The following is an 18,204-nucleotide window of genomic DNA, read 5'->3' on the forward strand; positions in this document are numbered from 1 at the left end:
CAGCATCAGGGGCTGGGGTGCAGCTTTGACATCTGGGACCCAGCGCTGTCTGCACCACCCATTCTTGGCCGGGTCCACACATTTCTGTCTGCTCAGCTTTGAGCCTGGTTTCCCAGCCCTCCTGGAGATTTTATCTACTTTTAATAACTTCCTTCTCTGCTTAAATCAGAAATCCACTTACATCAGGGAAATGCAAATTCAAACAGCAGTGAGATAGATACCCTTTCATGAACAGGAGATGAAGAGAAACAGAAATGCTCCTGCATTGCTGGAGGGAGTGCGAATGCTGTGGAGGACACGCTGCTAACGTCTAATAAACTGGAATGCGGTTGTCTTATGACTTGGAAATGCCCCTTCTAGTCATGTCCTCTGATCTCTGGCCAGGGGTGATAGATACAAGCCTCCTCACTGCAGCGCTGTGTGTAACACACAGACATCAGCCTGCTTCGGTATCAGTGTGGCTGCTGCTGCTGCTAAGTCACTTCAGTCGTGTCCAACTCTGGTGACCCCATAGACGGCAGCCCACCAGGCTCCCTGTCCCTGGGATTCTCCAGGCAAGAACACTGGAGTGGGTTGCCATTGCTTTCTCCATGTATACCACTGGTGTACCTTTAAAGACACAATGGGCCAACGCAGATGAACGTGGGTAAAACAGGAACCCTGCACAGGACAGCTGAAGTGTATCAGTCTGTGCGACCCCAGGGACTACACAGTCCATGGAGCTCTCCAGGCCAGAGTACTGGAGTGGGTGGCCTTTCCCCTCTCCAGGGGATCTTCCCAACCCAGGGATCCAACCCAGGTCTCCTGCACTGCAGGCAGATTCTTTACCAGCTGAGCCACCAGGGAAGCCCGAGAACACTAGAGTGGGTAGACTTTCCCTTCTCCAGGGGATCATCCCGACGCGGGAATCAAACTGGGGACTCCTGCACTGCAGGCGGGTTCTTTACCAGCTGAGCCACCAGGGAAGCCCCTTTCACTTCACTACTTCCTGGTTGGGGTGCTATATGGCAATTCTGCATCAGTAAGGGAAACTAGGCAAATTGTTTTATTTCTTACAACTGTCTGTGAATCTACAATTAAATCAGTAAAAATTTTGTTGGAAAATACCAAACAATGCATGTGTTACTTATAGATACGTGATGGCATCTTCTGGACAGGGTGGGGGCATGTGGGGAAGAAGCACTTTAGGAGAGATAAAAAATCAAATCCTTTCTTATTTTTAGCTTAGAAAAACCTTAAGGCAAATAAGGTAAACTGTTACCATTTAAAACTCTGGATGTAAGTGAATGGGCGTGTTCATGTTCCTCTGTGCTCTGAGTTAAAGATGCTGAAGAGATTAAATGAGACAGTGTTCATAAAGTATCTAAGGCAGTGCATGGCTCCAAGTGGGTGCTCAATAAATCCTAGTGCTCTAGGTAATTAGATACCAGGAGCCAGGGAGGGGAAGGCTTGGCTTGGCTCCAGAGAAGGATCATTTTCTTCCACTCTCGGCTCATCCCCCCATTCTTCCCTCCTGCTGAGGGATACAGCATCACAAGCTCCACCTGTCTTCAGGAAGGACCCCAGTGAAGGCACCCATCTCTGAAACAGGGAGGCTGTTCTCATTTGCTGTTCGGTCGCTAAGTCGTGTCTGACTCTGCCACCCCACAGACGGCCCCATGGCAGGCAATCGAGTGGAGCACGGCCTCTGAGACCGTAGGATAGCTGGACCGCCCCCACCCCCATGGGGAGGCCAGCATCCCCGCCTGGGGGCTGTCCCGGGGACCAAGTGTGCACCCACAACAGCGCGTGGCCGCTGGCTTCAGCTACCCCAGGACCAGCCAGGACCCAGGCAGAGGCTCTGCCCACTCCAGGGGCCCCACAACCTTGTTGCAAAGTCAGGGTTTTGACCCAGTTCACAGCTAGGAAGTGGCTTCAGATGAGATGAATAACTCGCCCAGGGTCTTCAGAACAGAAGGCGTACTCGGACTGAGCCCGTTTGAAGACGTTGAATTAGCCTTGGTGAAGGCAGAGAGAGTTTCGGTCAGGGGAGAAGGGGAGAGGTCTGGGGGATTTGGGCCAGATTAGACCCTCCTGTTCCATCTCACAGCCCTGTTCGGATACAACATCCTAGAGAAACGACTGCAAAACTCCTCTTTGGGCTTTCCACGGGGTGAGCAGGAAAGGGAAGAGCGAAAATGCAGCCCTAGTTCATGGGCCGAAAAGGGCAGGCTGAGAGCACCACCTGCAGGCGGCTTGTTTCCCTGCCGACACACGTTGCTCCCGAGATCCCGGGAAGTCGCTTCCTCGGGCGGGAGCACCAGCAGCACCACCCCTCCCCACGCAGCCCCCGCTTCTGGCTTCCCAGGTCTCAGCCCAGACGCGTCCCCTTCAGAGGCGCCCCCAGCCTGGTGCCGCCTTCATCCTGCCCCACCAGCTTCTGGTTCTCTCACCGCCACTCTCCACTCAAGCTGTCCACCGTCTCCCCGGCCAGAGCAGCGGCTCCGTCAGGGCAGAGGCCTTAACGCGGCGACTCCAGCAGGCCTGGCTCTCAGTGAACACGTACTGAATCCATTGCATACAATGATACATATCTTACCTATGCATATACTAATATTTACTTAATTTTTTTCAATTTTTATTTTTTGGTTGCACCACATGGCATGTGGGATCTAGTCATCTCAACCAAGGATCAAACCAGCGCCCCCTGCACTGAAAGCACGGGCTCTTAACCACTAGGCTGCCAGGGAGATCCCTACTTATTTAATACTTTTAAAAAAAGAAATGGAATATCGCACATGTGATTTTGCTACTTGACGTTTTCTTTTAACATGCTCTAGATTGACTATGAAACACTTATGAGAGGGTGGTCTAACCGGCCTAGCTCCACTTACTCATTCACTCCTCCACCCACATTTAGGGAGCATGTACCCTTACACTGTCCAACACAGCACACACCAGCACAGGGGACTGTTGAGCACTTGACAGGTAGCTAGTGTGCCTGGCATCATCGACTCAATGGACATGAATCCGAGCAAACTCCAGGAAATCGTGGAGGATGGAGTGCTAGAGTTCATGGGGTCCCAAAGAATCAGACATGACTTAGCAACTGAACAACAACATGTGGACCTAAGGAACCGAATTTTTCATTTTATTTCCTTTAAATTAATTGAAAGCCATCCTCATTCAGCTATGGGAAAACTTTCAAGTGTGTTTGGAACAATTTGGGTATATGGATCTAGTTTTTCAATTGTAAATTTTATGAAATCAAAATATAGATCAAGTATTTCAATTAAAATTTAGTGATCAGATTGAGGAATGCTGTAAGTAAAGTATGTGTTGGACTACCAGGACTTCAAATGCAAAAATGAATGTAAAAATGTCTCAATGATTTTAACATTGGTTATATGTTAAAGAAATAATATTTGAATACATTGGGTTAAATGAAACACATTATTAAAATTGATTTTACCTACTCTTTCACATCCTGGAATGTGAAGTCAAGTGGCCCTTAGGAAGCATCACTACGAACAAAGCTAGTGGAGGTGATGGAATTCCAGTGGAGCTATTTCAAATCCTGAAAGATGATGCTGTGAAAGTGCTGCACTCAATACGCCAGCAAATTTGGAAAACTCAGCAGTGGCCACAGGACTGGAAAAGATCAGTTTTCATTCCAATCTCAAAGAAAGGCAATGCCAAAGAATGCTTAAACTACCGCACAATTGCACTCATCTCACACGCTAGTAAGTAAAAGTGTAAGTGAAGTTGCTCAGTCGTGTCTGACTCTTAGCAACCCAATGGACTGCAGCCTACCAGGCTTCTCCGTCCATGGGATTTTCCAGGCAAGAGTACTGGAGTGGGGTGTCATTGCCTTCTAAAGTAATGCTCAAAATTCTCCAAGCCAGGCTTCAGCAATACATGAACCGTGAACTTCCAAATGTTCGAGCTGGCTTTAGAAAAGGGAGAGGAACCAGAGATCAAATTGCCAACATCCATTGGATCATCGAAAAAGCAAGAAAGTTCCAGAAAAACATCTATTTCTGCTTTATTGACTATGCCAAAGCCTTTGACTGTGTGGATCACAATAAACTGTGAAAAATTCTGAAAGAGATGAGAATACCAGACCACCTGACCTGCCTCCTGAGAAACCTGTACGCAGGTCAGGAAGCAACAGTTAGAACTGTACATGGAACAACAGACTGGTTCCAAACAGGAAAAAGAGTACGTCAAGGTTGTATATTGTCACCCTGGTTATTTAACTTATATGCAGAGTACATCATGAGAAACGCTGGGCTGAAAGAAGCACAAGCTGGAATCAAGATTTCCAGGAGAAATATCAATAACCTCAGATATGCAGATGACACCACCCTTATGGCAGAAAGTGAAGAGGAACTAAAAAGCCTCTTGATGAAAGTGAAAGAGGAGAGTGAAAAAGTTGGTTTAAAGCTCAACATTCAGAAAACTAAGATCATGGCATCTGGTCCCATCACTTCATGGGAAATAGATGGGGAAACAGTGGAAACAGTGTCAGACTTTACTTTGGGCGGCTCCAAAATCACTGCAGATAGTGACTGCAGCCAGGAAATGAAAAGACGCTTACTCCTTGGAAGGAAAGTTATGACAAACCTAGATAGTATATTAAAAAGCAGAGATATTACTTTGCCAACAAAGGTCCGTCTAGTCAAGGCTATGGTTTTTCCAATGGTCATGTATGGATGTGAGAGTTGGATTGTGAAGAAAGCTGATCGCCAAAGAATTGATGCTTTTGAACTGTGGTGCTGGAGAAGACTCTTGAAAGTCCCTTGGACTGCAAGGAGATCCAACCAGTCTATCCTAAAGGAGACCAGTCCTGGCTATTCATAGGAAGGATTGATGCTGAGGCTGAAACTCCAATACTTTGGCCACCTCATGCGAAGAGTTGACTCACTGGAAAAGACTCTGATGCTGTGAGGGATTAGGGGCAGGAGGAGAAGGGGACGACAGAGAATGAGATGGTTGGATGGCATCACCAACTTAATGGACATGAGTTTGAGCAAGCTCCAGGAGTTGGTGATGGACAGGGAGGCCTGGTGTGCTGGTCCATGGGGTCGCAGAGAGTCAGACATGACTGAGTGACTGAACTGAACTGATTCTTTTTACACCGAAGAATTGATGCTTTTAAACTGTGGTGTTGGAGAAGACTCTTGAGAGTCCCTTGGACTGCAAGGAGATCCAACCAGTCCATCCTAAAGGAGATCAGTCCTGGGTGTTCATTGGAAGGACTGATGTTGAAGCAAAAGCTCCAATAATTTGGCCACGTGATGTGAGGAACTGACACATTGGCAAAGACCCTGATGTTGGGAAAGATCGAAGGCGGGAGGAGAGGGGACGACAGAGGATGAGATGGCTGGAGGGCATCACCGACTTGATGGACATGAGTTTGAGCAAGCTCCAGGAGTTGGTGAAGGACAGGGAGGCCTGGCGTGCTGCAGTCCATGGGGTTGCAAAGTCGCGCACGACTGAGTGACTGAACCAACAGATTCTTTCTACACTTCTCAGGCGGTCACTGGACAGTTCCAAAATTACATACGTGGTTCACATTATACTTTTGCTGGACAGTGTGCTGGCCGCTACTGTGCGCTGCGAGTGAGGTAGGCTATTGCTCAGAATCAAACTTCACAAAAAGGTCAGTGTTACCATGAAGAGTTCTCTACATCGGGGGTCCCCAACCTCTAGGATCTACACCTGATGATCTGAGGTGGAGCCTATGTAATAATAACGGAAAAAAGTGCACAATAAATGGAATGCACTGGAATCATCCTGAGACCGTCCCCCTGACCCCCCAGTCTGTGGGAGAGCCGTCTTCCATGAAACCAGCCCCCTGAGAGCGTCCCCCTGACCCCCCAGTCTGTGGGAGAGCCGTCTTCCACGAAACCAGCCCCCTGAGACCGTCCCCCTGACCCCCCAGTCTGTGGGAGAGCCGTCTTCCACGAAACCAGCCCCCTGAGACCGTCCCCCTGACCCCCCAGTCTGTGGGAGAGCCGTCTTCCACGAAACCAGCCCCCTGAGACCGTCCCCCTGACCCCCCAGTCTGTGGGAGAGCCGTCTTCCACGAAACCAGCCCCCTGAGACCATCCCCCTGACCCCCAAGTCTGTGGGAGAAGCGTCTTCCACGAAACCAGCCCCCTGAGAGTGTCCCCCTGACCCCCCAGTCTGTGGGAGAGCCGTCTTCCACGAAACCAGCCCCCTGAGACCGTCCCCCTGTCCTCCCCAGTCTGTGGGAGAGCCGTCTTCCACGAAACCAGCCCCCTGAGAGCGTCCGCCTGACCCCCCAGTCTGTGGGAGAGCCGTCTTCCACGAAACCAGCCCCCTGAGAGCGTCCGCCTGACCCCCCAGTCTGTGGGAGAGCCGTCTTCCACGAAACCAGCCCCCTGAGAGTGTCCCCCTGACCCCCCAGTTGTGGGAGAATCGTCTTCCACGAAACCAGCCCCCTGAGAGCGTCCCCCTGACCCCCCAGTTGTGGGAGAATCGTCTTCCACGAAACCAGCCCCCTGAGAGCGTCCCCCTGACCCCCCAGTCTGTGGGAGAAGCGTCTTCCACGAAACCAGCCCCCTGAGACCGTCCCCCTGACCCCCCAGTCTGTGGGAGAGCTGTCTTCCACGAAACCAGCCCCCTGAGACCGTCCCCCTGACCCCCCAGTCTGTGGGAGAGCCGTCTTCCACGAAACCAGCCCCCTGAGACCGTCCCCCTGTCCTCCCCAGTCTGTGGGAGAGCCGTCTTCCACGAAACCAGCCCCCTGAGACCATCCCCCTGACCCCCCAGTCTGTGGGAGAGCCGTCTTCCACGAAACCAGCCCCCTGAGACCGTCCCCCTGACCCCCCAGTCTGTGGGAGAAGCGTCTTCCACGAAACCAGCCCCCTGAGACCGTCCCCCTGACCCCCCAGTCTGTGGGAGAGCCGTCTTCCACAAAACCAGCCCCCTGAGACCGTCCCCCTGACCCCCCAGTCTGTGGGAGAGCCGTCTTCCACGAAACCAGCCCCCTGAGACCGTCCCCCTGACCCCCCAGTCTGTGGGAGAGCCGTCTTCCACGAAACCAGCCCCCTGAGAGCGTCCGCCTGACCCCCCAGTCTGTGGGAGAGCCGTCTTCCACGAAACCAGCCCCCTGAGACCGTCCCCCTGACCCCCCAGTCTGTGGGAGAGCCGTCTTCCACGAAACCAGCCCCCTGAGACCGTCCCCCTGTCCTCCCCAGTCTGTGGGAGAGCCGTCTTCCACGAAACCAGCCCCCTGAGAGCGTCCGCCTGACCCCCCAGTCTGTGGGAGAGCCGTCTTCCACGAAACCAGCCCCCTGAGAGCATCCCCCTGACCCCCCAGTCTGTGGGAGAGCCGTCTTCCACGAAACCAGCCCCCTGAGAGCGTCCCCCTGACCCCCCAGTCTGTGGGAGAAGCGTCTTCCACGAAACCAGCCCCCTGAGACCGTCCCCCTGACCCCCCAGTCTGTGGGAGAGCCGTCTTCCACGAAACCAGCCCCCTGAGAGCGTCCGCCTGACCCCCCAGTCTGTGGGAGAGCCGTCTTCCACGAAACCAGCCCCCTGAGAGCGTCCGCCTGACCCCCCAGTCTGTGGGAGAGCCGTCTTCCACGAAACCAGCCCCCTGAGACCGTCCCCCTGTCCTCCCCAGTCTGTGGGAGAACCGTCTTCCACGAAACCAGCCCCCTGAGACCGTCTCCCTGTCCTCCCCAGTCTGTGGGAGAACCGTCTTCCACGAAACCAGCCCCCTGATACCGTCCCCCTGTCCTCCCCAGTCTGTGGGAGAACTGTCTTCCACGAAACCAGCCCCCGGTGCCGAAAAGGTTGAGGACCGCTGCCCTATATCTACGTCCAGGCAAGATTCGGTTCCGCTAAGTTCAGGCGCTCAGTCGTGTCCGAGTTGTTGTGACCCCGTGGACTGCAGCACGCCAGGCCTCCCTGTCCATCACCAATTCCGGAGCCTGCTCAAACTCATGTCCATCAAGTTGGTGATGCCATCCAGCCATCTCATCCTCTGTCGTCCCCTTCTCCTTCTGCCCTCAATCTTTCCCAGCATCAAGGACTCTTCCAATGAGTCAGCTCTTCGCATCAGGTGGCCAAAGTATTGGAGCTTCAGCTTTAGCATCAGTCCTTCCAATGAACACCCAGGACTGATCTCCTTTAGGATGGACTGGTGGGATCTCCTTGCAGTCCAAGGGACTCTCAAGAGTCTTCTCCAGCACCACAGTTCAAAAGGATCAATTCCTCGGCGATCAGCTTTCTTCACAGTCCAACTCTCACTTCCATACGTGACCACTGGGAATACCATAGCCTTGACTAGATGGACGTTTGTTGGCAAAGTAATGTTTCTGCTTTTTAATATGCTGTCGGGGTTGGTTGTAGCTTTTCTTCCAAGGAGCAAGCGTCTTTCAATTCAGCCAAGATTAGCTCGTCCTTTCTTTATTAACTAACTCCTTCATTTATTCAATCAATCATTTACTCAACAGACACTCGCAAACTCTGTGTCAAGCCCTAGAGCTCCTACAAGAAACTCACCATGCTTGTTCCCAACCTTCCCCAAGTTGAGGAGGGTCTCCCACCTCTTGTTCACTGCTGTTAACACCTTGCTGACATGCTCCATCAGTTGCAATGCTTATTTATATGTTTGAGAGTAAGTTGCATGCATCCCAGCCTTTTACCTTGAAATACTTCTGGGAGTACTTCCCGGGAACGAGGCTGTCCTCTTACGTACCTGAGTACAGCGCCCTGAGGACCACCATTTGAGAACCACGGGGGTGGCAGCCAGCTGAGATTCTGCCCACTCAGGTTCTGTTCCTTCTAACTCGATAGAAAAATCACAAAGAAAATGCAAATCTGTTCTCAAAGCCCAGCTTCTCTCTCAAATGTATACACACACACAGAGCAATTTTGCAAATAGAAACTTGGACGGCACCCTGCTGTTTCTCAATTTCCCTCCTCAGGCCCTAGCTTTGTTTTTATTTTCTTTTCCCACCACTTAGATTCCTTCTCCCCCGAATCACTGGTGCCTGGGTTGGGGGCAGAAGGGGGCTGACCTGCAAAGGGGCAAGAGGAAGCTTCGGAGGATGAAAAGCTCTGCGTCCTGACCGGGCCACGGTTTCCTGGATACAAAGCTGCTCCAACCATGCACCTGAGGCAGCGTGCACATTCGGGGCTTGGCCAGCACACAGCACGTCCTCGTAATCGGGGCTCCCTGCCTCGAAGCCCTTCAAGCACAGCAGTGGGGCTGCTGTCCACACGAGCCAATGGATGAGCAGACCCCTCCTGGCCTCGCCTCCCTTTTTTCTATAGAGTATTTATTTTTGTGTCAGCCACTCAGTCCGTGACTAGGGACTGAACCCAGGCCCCCGTGCTGGGAGCACCGAGTCTTAACTGCTGGGCCACCGGGGAAGTCCTTCCATTTCCCTCTCGCATTTCTCCCTTCCACCTCCTGTCAGTCATTCCCCACGAGGGCCGCCGACAAGAATAACCACGGTGGGCGCCGCCCTGCGTTCTCGCTGATGCCGCGTCATTGAGTGCGTCTGGTTCCCTCGGGTCAGCTGTCCACGGCCCGGAGCAGGGGTGCCCCTCACCTGTGCCCCCCGGGCACGCGAGAGCGGGCTGGCTGGACAAGTGTGTGTGAGATCAGGCCGTCAGAGCTACTAACCACCACCGCTTCCCGGGCACTTATGTGCTGCACAGAGCACGTTACACTGAGAGAAGGAATTTCACGTGCAACTGTCTTGTATTTCCCTTTTTCTCAACCGCAATACGTCTGACAACTAGCCTCCGCTCACCTGGCCAAGAAGAAATTCAGTTTCACATTTTTTAACTGTTTGTTTTTCAGGGGCGGTCCTTCAGGCTCTCGCGCTTGGGCCGCAGAGCTGACAAAGCTGCCCAGGTTGCCCAATGGCTGGGAGGTGAGGTGGGAAGTCTAGGCCTCGGTTCACACCACTACCAGCCAATCCCTCCAGCCCAACAGGGTTCTTGAAATTCGGCTCAGCCTGCGGGTGGCAACAAAGATGTCCAAAACCCATGAACCTCCCTGCTGGGGATCCTGCCACCCTGAGACCTCCAGCAGGCATCTGGAGTCTCTGCCACCTCATCCACTGCCCTCCAGCCTCAGGAACTGAGCACGTCCCAGCACTGAGCCTCCTGCTGAAAACCAGAGGCGACCTCCACTCTTCAGAACCAGGCTGCTGTTGTTCAGCCACTAAGTTATGTCCAACTCTTTTTGACCCCATGGACTGCAGCACGCCAGGCTCCTCAGTCTTCCACTATCTCCCGGAGTCCCTTGAGTTGGTGATGCTGTCTAACCCTCGCATCCTCTGCCACCCGCTTCTCTTTTTGTCTTCAATCCTTCCCAGCATCTGAGTCTTTTCCATTGAGAACCAGGTTCAGTTCAGTTTAGTCGCTCAGTCATGTCCGACTCTCTGCAACCCCATGAACCACAGCACGCCAGGCCTCCCTGTCCATCACCAACTCCCGGAGTTCACTCAAACTCATGTCCATCGAGTCGGTGATGCCATCCAGCCATCTCATCCTCTGTCGTCCCCTTCTCCTCCTACCCGCAATCCCCCCTAGCATCAGACTCTTTTCCAGTGAGTCAACTCGTCACACGAGGTGGCCAAAGTATTGCAGTTTCAGCTTTAGCATCAGTCCTTCCAATGAACATCCAGGATTGATCTCCTTTAGAATGGACTGGTTGGATTTCCTTGCAGTCCAAGGGACTCTCAAGAGTCTTCTCCAGCACCACAGTTCAAAAGCATCAATTCTTTGGTGATCAGCTTTCTTCACAGTCCAACTCTCACATCCATACATGACCACGGGAAAAACCATAGCCTTGACTAGACGGACCTTTGTTGGCAAAGTAATATCTCTGCTTTTTAATATGCTATCTAGGCTGGTCATAACTTTCCTTCCAAGGAGTAAGCGTCTTTTAATTTCATGGCTGCAATCAGCATCCGCAGTGATTTTGGAGCCCCAAAAAATAAAGTCTGACACTGTTTCCACTGTTTCCCCACCTATTTCCCATGAAGTGACGGGACCAGATGCCATGATCTTCGTTTTCTGAATATTGAGTTTCAAGCCATCCTTTTCACTCTCCTCTTTCACTTTCATCAAGAGGCCTTTGAGTTCCTCTTCACTTTCTGCAATAAGGGTGGTGTTATCTGCATATCTGAGGTTATTGATATTTCTCCCAGCAATCTTGATTCCAGCTTGTGCTTCTTCCAGCCCAGCGTTCCTCATGATGTACTCTGCATATAAGTTAAATAACCAGGGTGACAATATACAACCTTGACGTACTCCTTTTCCTATTTGGAACCAGTCTGTTGTTCCATGTACAGTTCTAACTGTTGCTTCCTGACCTGCATACAGGTTTCTCAAGAGGCAGGTCAGGTGGTCTGGTATTCCCATTTCTTTCAGAATGTTCCACAGTTTATTGTGATACACACAGTCAAAGGCTTTGGCATAGTCAATGAAGCAGAAATAGATGTTTTTCTGGAACTCTCTTGCTTTCTCCATGATCCAGCGGATGTTGGCAATTTGATCTCTGGTGCCTCTGCCTTTTCTAAAACCTGCTTGAACATCTGGAAGTTCACGATTCACATATTGCTGAAGCCTAGCTTGGAGAATTTTGAGCATGACTTTACTAGCGTGTGAGATGAGTGCAATTGTGTGGTAGTTTGAGCATTCTTTGGCATTCCCTTTCTTTGGGATTGGAATGAAGACTGACCTTTTCCAGTCCTGTGGCCATTGCTGAGTTTTCCAAATTTGCTGGCATATTGAGTGCAGCACTTTCACAGCATCATCTTTCAGGATTTGAAATAGCTCAACTGGAATTCCATCACCTCCACTAGCTTTGTTCGTCGTGATGCTCTCTAAGGCCCACTTGACTTCACATTCCAAGATGTCTGGCTCTAGGTGAGTGATCATGCCATCATGATTATCTTCGTCGTGAAGATCTTTTTTGTACAGTTCTTCTGTGTATTCTTGCCACCTCTTCTCAATATCTTCTGCTTCTGCTAGGTCCATACCACTTCTGTCCTTTATCGAGCCCATCTTTGCATGAAATGTTCCCTTGATATCTCTAATTTTCTTGAAAAGATCTCTTGTTTTTCCTATTCTATTGTTTTCCTCTATTTCTTTGCATTGATCGCTGAGGAAGGCTTTCTTATCTCTCCTTGCTATTCTTTGGAACTCTGCATTCAGATGCTTATATCTTTCCTTTTCTCCTTTGCTTTTCGCCTCTCTTCTTTTCACAGCTATTTGTAAGGTCTCTTCAGACAGCCATTTTGCTTTTTTGCATTTCTTTTCCATGGGGATGGTCTTGGTCCCTGTCTCCTGTACAATGTCAGGAACCTCCGTCCAGAGTTCATCAGGCACTCTATCTATCAGATCTAGTCCCTTAAATCTATTTCTTACTTCCACTGTATAATCATAAGGGATTTGATTTAGGTCATATCTGAATAGTCTAATGGTTTTCCCTACTTTCTTCAATTTCAGTCTGAATTTGGCAATAAGGAGTTCATGATCTGAGCCACAGTCAGCTCCTGGTCTTGTTTTTGCTAACTGTATAGAGCTTCTCCATCCTTGGCTGCAAAGAATATAATCAATCTGATTTCGGTGTTGACCATCTGGTGATGTCCATGTGTAGAGTCTTCTCTTGTGTTGTTGGAAGAGGGTGTTTGCTATGACCAGTGTGTTCTCTTGGCAAAACTCTATTAGCCTTTGCCCTGCTTCATTTCGTGCTCCAAGGCCAAATTTGCCTGTTACTCCAGGTGTTTCTTGACTTCCTACTTTTGCATTCCGGTCCCCTATAATAAAAAGGACATCTTTTTTGGGTGTTAGTTCTAAAAGGTCTTGTAGGTCTTCATAGAACTGTTCAACTTCGGCTTCAGCATACTGGTTGGGGCATAGACTTGGATTACTGTAATATTGAATGGTTTGCCTTGAAAACGAACAGAAATCATTCTGTCGTTTTTAAGATTGCATCCAAGTACTGCATTTCGGACTCTTTTGTTGACCATGATGGCTACTCCATTTCTTCTAAGGGATTCCTGCCCACAGTAGTAGATATAATGGTCATCCGAGTTAAATTCACCCATTCCAGTCCATTTTAATTCACTGATTCCTAGAATGTCGACGTTCACTCTTGCCATCTCCTGTTTGACCACTTCCAATTTGCCTTGATTCATGGACCTAACATTCCAGGTTCCTATGCAATATTGCTCTTTACAGCACCGGACCTTGCTTCTATCACTGGTCACATCCACAACTGGGTATTGGTTTTGCTTTGGCTCCATCCCTTCATTCCTTCTAGAGTTACTTCTCCGCTGACCTCCAGTAGCATACTGGGCACCTACGACCTGGGGAATTCCTCACTCAGTATCCTATCATTTTGCCCTTTGATACTGTTCATGGGGTTCTCAAAGCAAGTATACTGAAGTGGTTTGCCATTCCCTTCTCCAGGGGACCACATTCTGTCAGACCTCTCCACCATGACCCGCCCGTCTTGGTGTCCCCACACGGCTTAGTTTCATTGAGTTAGACAAAGCTGTGGTCCATGTGATCAGATCGACTAGTTTTTTGTGATTATGATTTGTGTGTCTGCCCTCTAATGCCCCTTCCCAATACCTAGGTTAGCCCTCTTGAAAATACTTCTCACTGTTTTAAGATAAACCTACAGATAGATAAGGAAGACAGAGGGCAAAGGAGCCTGGCTTGCTGCAGTCCATGGGGTCACCAGGAGTCAGACAAACTTAGGGAGAACAATAACAACGCAGAGATCAAAGGCATAAGTCATCCACCTAATCTTACTGGAACTTCTCCCAAGCCCGTGAGGCAAGTGTTACTGCTATTCCCATTTTTAAGATAAGGAAGCTGAAGCTAGAGACAATGAGTAAATGGCCCAAAGTCATCTAAGAAGGAAGGCAGCTTAGACCCAGCCCAGGTCTCTCCTTCTCTCCCACGTCCCAGGCTTCCCAAAGTGGGTGGGAATGTGGCAGAACGTGTCCCTTTTAATAGTTACCTAGGCAGGGCTTCCCTGGTGGCTCAGAGGTTAAAGCGTCTGCCTCCAATGCGGGAGACCCGGGTTCGATGCCTGGGTCGGGAAGGTCCCCTGGAGAAGGAAATGGTAACCCACTCCAGTATTCTTGCCTGGAGAATCCCATGGACGGAGAAGCCTGATAGGCTACAGTCCACGGGGTCGCAAAGAGTCGGACACGACTGAGCGACGGAACGGAACGGAGCAGATTGCTCAGTTCAGTTGCTCAGTCATGTCCGACTCTTTGCGACCTGATCGATTACAGCACGCCAGGCCTCCCTGTCCATCACCAGCTCCCGGAGTTTACCCAAACTCATGTCCATTGAGTTGGTGATGCCATCCAACCATCTCATCCTCTGTCATCCGCTTCTCCTAATGTAACTGAAATAAAACTAGCTGTCAAACTCATTATTTCAATGGGAACTCTAAATTTGGCCTTAAAATGCTTTTAAGTTTAAAAAATAGGTTTTTGAAATGTTGAAATAACGTTCTAGGCCCAAGTTGGAGCTGTTCTGGTCAAAAGTGCCAAGATGGTAAATCAAAGGTGGATATGCGGTCACTGCAATTGCTCTGCTGACCAGAAACACAATGAATACAGTTGGTTGACACCCTGCCCCCACAAAAGACACTCGGCTCACACACCCCCACCCCGCTCTAGACTTACTTCCTTATTCCTTCTCACCCCAAACAGCAAAGCAACAAAGACACAGCGCAGCCAAAGCTAAATAAACACAATTTTAAAGGAGGAAAAAGAAGGAAGCTGGAAGTTTGCTATATCAGTACCAGACAAAGTAAACTGGAGAGCAGGGAATTATCAGGAATAAAAAGAAGTATTTAAAACAGCAAGGTGGCCAATTCATCAAGAACACAAAGCAGCCCTAAACGGACATGTACACGATACAGAACTTCAAGGTACATGAAAGAAGCAATAAAACGGAGAGACAAATCCATCGTTAGAGCTGGAAGTTTTCCAACATGTGCCTCTCAGCAACTGACAGGACACAGGGACAGAAAAGCAGAAAAGTTTTCAAAGATTGGAGCAATGCCCGCGACCCACTGAATCTCGGCGATGTTTCCTGAACACTCATCCACAGCAGCAGTTCAAGGAACTTGTACCAAAGGAGTCCACATTCTTGGCCACCAATCTCAACAAGTTTTCAAAAGAACTGAAATCATACAAAGTATGTTCTCTGGGGAATTCCCTGGTTAGGACTCCCTGCTCTCCCTGCAGAGGGCCTCACACAAACAGTATGGCCAAAATAAAAACCAAAAAGCAAAGTATGTTCTCTGCTCACAACATAATTAAACCAGAAACCAGTTTTGGAGACATATCTGAAAAATTCTCGGATAGTTGCATATTAAGACCACATCTCCAAACAAACTACAGATCCGAGAAGAAATCATAATGGAAATTAGAAAACATTTCAACGGAGAACACAACATACTGTATTTTGTGGGATGTAACTAAAGTAGTGCTCACAGGGAAAATTACAGCTTTACATTCAGATGCTGTCATCCTGGTCCCTCATACTCACAGTCCCCCACCGACCTCTCACCACTGTTTCAGGATCACTCCTTGGATGGTTATTTCATAAGGTTTGCAAACTGTTGCTTATCTAATTTTATTGAACTGTCTGCATGTATTGGCTAGAATTACTTTATAAATAAGAGCTTTCCCTCATCAACTGTTTGGTTACCTTGAAATATAAAGATAAAATTAAAAAGGCAAGATTAACTGTATCGCTTCAATCTTTTATCTATTTTCAGAGTGAGACAGTGCCCCAGCAATATTCACCTGTGAGCAATGGGATTTTTAAAACACAGCATTACGAACAAATGAACTTAAACATGTCAAACATATACAGCTTTTTATTTCTTTTGAGGCTCCAACTGTTCCAGCAGGGGGCCTCTTGAAGTCCTACCCAGTCCTTCCCAACAACTTATTATAAAACTTTTCCAATGTACAGACATGTTGAAAGAATTTTCCAGTGAACAGTTGCACACCTACCACGTAGATTTCAGTCAACACTTTCTCTGACCAACACCCCCACCTCCACTCAGCTCCATCAAACCCTTTTCAGCTGAACGTGTGTCCTTCCAGGCTTTTTTCTATGTATTTCACACATTTATCTAATGTATTAGTCAGTGCAGGTTGCCATAACAAAATACCACAGCCCGGAAGGCTTAAAACAACACATTTATTTCTCACTGTTCCAGAGACTGGGCGTCCAAGATCAAGGTGCTGGCAGGTTTGGAGTCTCCTGAGCCCTCTCTCAAGAACTGGGCTGGGCTGCAGCCAATGAGGCTGGACTGGGGACGGAGGGCCGTTTCCACCTGAGGTATCTGGGAACTGGGTGCTGATGTTGGCCAGGGACTGATATTCCTCCACATGGGGGGCCCTCCACATAGCAGGCTCCTCCATGGGCTGCTTGGGTGTCCTCAGGGAAAGGTGGCTAGCTTCTTTCAGATCCAGTGACCCAAGAGAGAGAGCCAGATGGAAGCTTACCATTTTTAGGACCTACACTTGGAAGTCACATAGCATCACTTCTGCCACCACGTGTTTGTTAGAAGTGAGTGATTAGGGGCACCCACACTTAAGGAGAGCAGGGTTTGGCTCCTCCTTCTTAAAAACTTTCTGGCTGCACTTCATGGCATGTCAGACTTAGTTCCCCAACCAGGAATCTAACCCACACACCCAGTAATGGAAGCATCGAGCCTTAACAACTGGACAGCCAGGGAGGTCCCCTAGCTTTCCCTTCTGAAAGGGGTGCCAAAGGATTTCCGACTCTGTGGCACATGTACTTTCAGCCTCACTTCTGTGATGCTTGACTCCTGACAGTTGCCCCCACAGCACTGGGACTCAGACGAGAACCGCAAATGCCTCCTCCTTGCTGTACTCCCGACACAGAGCACCTCCACTCTGGCCCTGATACACTCTGAACTCTCCCCTCAGCACTCCTCAAACTCTGGAGGGTGGAGGAACTGCGGATGGTCTTGCTGCTTTTCTTGGTAGAACACTGCGGGATGTAGTTTGAAAATACACTTTTTTTTTTTATTGCATCATGAGCACATACATAATTTTACCTGCAGAATAAGATAGGAGTCCCTCCCCTGGGAAACAGTACTGAGTGGCTACTATTTACAATACCTGCACACTGGAGAAGTCTTCCCTAAGAAACAAGTAGCTGCCCAGCTAAGGTCAGGTGTTTTCAAGCTTTCTGTGAATATCCACTTATTAAGGGGCTTCCCAGGTGGCTCAGTGGTAAAGAATCCGCCTGCCAATGCTGGAGATGCAAGAGAGGAGGGTTCCACCTCTGGGTCGGGTAGATCCCCTGGAGGAGGAAATGGCCACCCATTCCAGTATTCTGGCCCGAAAAATCGCACGGAGCGAGGAGCCTGGTGGGCTACAGTCCCTGGGGTCACAAAGAGTTGGACACGACTGAGCACACACACATTCACTTATTATTCATTGCTTTGCACCAACAGAACCTTCTAGAAGAAAAGCGCTGGCAGAGCCCAGCAACCTGTGAAAACTGTGTAAGAAACCAGAAAATAGGAGGGTAACTCTGACGGCCAGGAAAAGTTACTTTCCCTTTTGAAGCTCGTCCCTGGGCCACGCACCTCATTTCACAGGTGAGGAGACTGAGGCCGAGAGGCCGTGGGGCCTGGCCACAGCTACAAAAGCTGAAAGACAGGGAGCTTTCGAACTCACAGGTAGGCAACCTGAGAACCCTGGTTCTTTTCTCTTTTTCTGTCAGCTGAGGTAAAATACACCCTGCTGCTGCTGCTGCTGCTAAGTCACTTCAGTCGTGTCCGACTCTGTGTGACCCCATAGACGGAAGCCCACCAGGCTCCCCCGTCCCTGGGACTCTCCAGGCAAGAACACTGGAGTGGGTTGCCATTTCCTTCTCCAGTGTGTGAAAGTGAAAAGTGAAAGTGAAGTCGCTCAGTTGTGTCCGACCCATTGCGACCCCACGACTGCAGCCCACCAGGCTCCTCCATCCATGGGATTTTCTAAGCAAGAGTACTGGAGTGTCTTGCCACTGCTCCGTTTACAGTGTTATCCATGTTTCAGAGCAGAGTTGAGAGGCACGAAGCGCGTCCACACTGTCGGCAGCCGGCACCCTACCCGTCTTCCCAAACTGCCCTAGGCTCCCGTCCCGCCTGCCGCCGCA

Source organism: Moschus berezovskii, chromosome 27, assembly GCF_049115385.1.
Source record: "Moschus berezovskii isolate FMDL1 chromosome 27, NW_MosBer_1.0, whole genome shotgun sequence".
Classification (NCBI taxonomy): domain Eukaryota; kingdom Metazoa; phylum Chordata; class Mammalia; order Artiodactyla; family Moschidae; genus Moschus; species Moschus berezovskii.